This window comes from Anser cygnoides, chromosome 3 (assembly GCF_040182565.1).
Source record: "Anser cygnoides isolate HZ-2024a breed goose chromosome 3, Taihu_goose_T2T_genome, whole genome shotgun sequence".
Lineage (NCBI taxonomy): Eukaryota > Metazoa > Chordata > Aves > Anseriformes > Anatidae > Anser > Anser cygnoides.
Genome location: NC_089875.1, coordinates 84,797,654 through 84,801,991, shown reverse-complemented (window position 1 = coordinate 84,801,991; position 4,338 = coordinate 84,797,654).

Genomic DNA, 4,338 nt, shown 5'->3' with positions numbered 1-4,338 from the left:
TTTTTTTTCCTTTTTTTTTTTTTTTAAGAGGGGGGAAGAAAAAAAAAATCTATTCCTTTTTGCAGATGCGCTCTTTTTCTCCCCCTCCTCCTCCTCCTTCTCCTCCTCCTCCTCCTCCTCCTCCACGTTCTGCCCCGTCTGATGGGCCGAACGGGACTGACATGGGTAACAAACGCTCTGCGGACACAAATTAGGGCTTGTAATTGAAATTTGTTGCCTTGATCTGTCAGCACTTCCAGGCAGGAGACCGGTGGGAAGAACTCGCTCATTAGTGTCACTGCGGCGGCGGGGGCCGGGCGGAGCCGCGGGGCGGGGGCTCCGCCGGCCCGGCCGCCCGCAGCCCAATCAGCGCCGCCCGACCGGGGGGGCCCCCGCAGCCCCGACACGACCGGGGGGACCCCACCGCCCCGTCCCGGACGGGGGGGGGGCACCGCCGGCCCGACCGAAATAGCCCCGCTACCCCCCCGTCCCGGCTGATGCAGCCCGTTGGAGGTTCATGAGCCCCCCCCGACTCCCCGAAACGGCGAGGGAAAAGTGTGTGTGTGTGGGGGGGGGGGGATCTCCCAGGGCGCTGCCCGCGGGATTTCGTTTTGCCCGGGGGCTACAATGGGGGAAAACGACGCTGTGCCCGCTGGTGCTGTTAAGGGTCGGTCATTATCAGCGGTATTCGGCTGCCGGGGATGCATCGCCCGGCTGCGACGGCCGCAGCCCCCTCCCCCCCCACCCCCCGAACCCCGACCCGCTGGAGCTGCGCTAAAAAGGGAATCAAAGCGAGCCTTGTACAACATGGGGGCATCCAGCCGAGGCAGCTTCACTAATAATCGTATTCAGGTGCATAGAATAGTCGCCGGGAAAATCCTTTCGAATCTTTCCAGCGAGCAAAACTTATTAAAAGGTGCAGATTTGGAGCCAGATACTCTTTGCTTTGCGTTCTCAGGGAAGGGAAAAAGCTATCGAGATTTTTGGTGTTTATTTATTTATTTATTTATTTATTTATTTATTTTCGTTTCTCTGCTGGAGATCTGCATTTTGGGGGCTTTTATTTGTTTGCTTGTTTGTTTGCGCAGGGCCGAATGGGGTGGCACGCTCCGGTGAAGGAGCAGAAATCCTCGTGTAAAAAATCCCGGGGCAAATCTCACGGTTTCGTGGGATGGGATCTGGGCTTCTCTTCCCTGCATCGGGCAGCAGAGAGAGGAATTCCTAGCTTTGCTCGCCTGTGGTACCATCTCGGAGGTCCTGTCCGGACCTTCGAGTGGCTCTGCTGAGAGAACTGGAAGATTTCTGATTGTAGCCCGATAAGGAAATAGCTGCCACTTGGAAGACGTAACCGCTTTCACTCGAGTATTTTACCTATCCCCGAAATGCAAATTTCTCCCTAATTTCAATAGTGAGTGGGCTGCTTCGTCAGAGAGGCCAAGGAAGGGCTGACTAATAAATATACCCCAGAGATAAATTATCCCCTCGAATGAGGTTATCAGCACTTAAATTGTAGGAGCACTTTCGAGACGTGAAAATATAGGTATGTGACAGATAGATAATTGATTAAAGCAGAAAAAACAACAACACACACCACGAAACCGACGCAGAAGTGTTATCCGTAGGTTACCACAGAAGCGCTAACTATCTCCACGTTGGAAGAGATGGCAATTTGTCTTAGAAAAATTCAACACTACGAAAAAAAAAAAAAATTCCCCTGCAGTTGCTGTCGCTCGGAATCGATAGGATAGCAGAAAATGCCTGATGCCTGTCACCGACGAACAGTGCTGCGGAGTTAGTTTATCTTTACATTAAATCTGGGACATATTAACTGTTCCGTGGTCTAAAGCCTGTCTGCTCTGCCTATTCCAGCCGCGACTGAATCTGAAGGAAATCAGATGTGCGAGAGTGGTCGCAACGTGCTAAACTAGAGGAGCTCGCCGGAGTTTAAACGCCGTCGCGATGGGGATGAGCTCGGGAGGGCGAGGAAGGAAGGAAACGGAGCCGAGCTGTCCGAGGGAGCTCCGGCAGCCTCCCCGCACCGACGGCACCTCCCGCGGCCCCGCGGCGCGCTCCCGCCGCCCTCCCCGGCCCACCCGCGGCACGGCCACGGCCACCGGTGCCCCAGCCCCGGCGGGGCCGGCGGGAGCAGGTACCGACCCCCGCCGCTGCCCGCCCGGGGGCCCGGGGGGGCGCGGAGCCGCGCGGAAGCCGGGGGGAGGCGGGCGCGGGGGCGCGGGGCGCGGAGCCGCCGAACTCAGCAGCGGAGCCGAGCCGAGCCGCGGGGGGGCCGGGGGGGCCGCAGGGGGCTCCGGCCACGGGATGGCCGGTCTTGCCCCGGGGGGGTTCGAGACAACCCCCCCCGGCCTCAGACCACCGCGCTGCCCCGCGGAGCAGACCCCGACCCCCGCCCCGCTCCGCATCCTGCCCGCGCTGCGGCGGAAGGGACAAATCCCCCCCTCTCCCCCCCCCCCTTTTTCTTTTCTTTCTTTTTTTTTTTTTTCTTTCCCGGGAGGGTGGGCGCTTGTTGTTGTTGTGGATTTTTTTTTCTTGCCAGATTTCTGTAGGTTACGTGTGGCATGTTGTTTTCATTTCTTTTCTTTTTTTCTTTCTTTCTTTTTTTTTTTTTTTAAAGATGGATTTAAATTTATCGAACAACCTGTGATCCATATGTCTGTCCGATTAATTTTTTTATGGGATGATGAAAGAGAGAAGAATCTCTATATATAGTGATCTGCTAATGGAATAATATATATATTCAAAACACCTTTCTGGGTTTTCTTTTATTTCCGGACTTTAAAATGCAGGCTGCATTTGCAGGCACTTGGGTGAGGCGCTGCTTATTTGAAGTAGGAGAATCGCGTACGTAGACTTTCCGAAAAAGATGTCTAAACTGTTTTCCACCAGAAGGATATTTTCCTGCTCTCTCTTCGAGAATGTCGAATGACATTTAGGAGATTCTTACGGCCGCGTATTGCCGTATCGCAGCGTGATTTCTGCAAAGCTTTTCAAGCATTAGAGCCGGGTGCCATCAGAAAGGAAAGGAATATCCACAGAGTACACTTCTCTGTAAATCACGATTTGCTGTAACTTCCCAGCAGGGGACCGTAGGAGCGGTCACTAAGGAAAACATATTTATATCATTATCCATTTTTTCCCCCAGTGAGCCTAATCGTTTCACTGACAGCAGGTAGCTGACGGGGGCTAGACAGCCAAACACGACCATCTAGTGAGAAAACACAGACGACAGCGAGAAATTCGTGCGTAAACCCTGTTTCCAGAGAGCACCTTCGCCCCGCTTCTCTCCCTTGCCCTCCGCACTTGCGGATGAGCAGGAGGCCTGGGTGGGTTGGAGAGAGAATTAGCACCTCCGTTTTTGCCATTAACGGGGCGCACGGCAAACCTGGAGCTGCTCTCCCAGAGATGCAGGTCGCCGTCAAAACGAGCTTGAGATAAGGTTAAGCGTGGCGTGAATTTCAGAGAGGCAGGGAAGCCCCTGCAGCCCCCCTGGCCACGGCGGGGTATTACAGCTTACCGGGGGCTCTCCCCCGGAGCCGGCCCTCCGGCCAGGCTGCTCCTCGGCTTCCAGGAGGGCTTCAGCCCGGCGGAGGAGAGGCCAGGAGGGAGCCAGCAGGAGCAGCCGGCCGGAGCGGCGGCGGGGCCCCGCTCAGCTTGCCGACGGGAGCGGCCCGGCTCCTTGCTCCCGTGGGTCGCCTTCCGCGGGCGCGCACCGGCTTCACCCCGCACCGCGGCGGCCTCAGGCCCGCGGAGCCCCCGGTCCTCGTCCCGGGGCCTGGCTCGGTTTCACCGCACCGTGAGACCTCAGCCAGGCTGGGGAACGGGGGAGCGGAGCCCCTGCACCTGAGAGCACCCGGGTTCGGCCCCAGCTGGGAGCTCTCATAGCAGCGGGAGGGAGAAAACGAGCCGGCCCCAGCCTGCGGGACAGGGGTGCAAGCAGCATCCCGCTCAGTGCTCCTAGCCTGGGTGCCGAAAATTGGCGACCGGGCCCGGGAGGCGAGAGGAACCCCACCGCCCTCACCGCTCACAGCTCCCGGTGTCGCCTGCTGGGACCCCGGCTTAACGCGGGCTGCGGGCGTCGCCGGTCGCCTCCAAGACAAGCCCAACCTGCCGGGAGCGGCCCTCAAACAGGCGCCGTGCGTGGGGTTAGACGAGGGCTTGTACTCTCGGTTAGCGCGTTTTGTCCCCGCTTCACCACTGCGGAGCGCTGCTCCGGGGCGGCAGCGAGCCGAGGGGACGAACGGGTCGGAGCCGGCCCGGAGTGCCCGCCGACGGGCGCCCGGCCCGGCGGTAGCTTCGCGTCGCCCCCCGCGCGGCGGCCGCCGGCCTTTTCCCGCCCTCTTC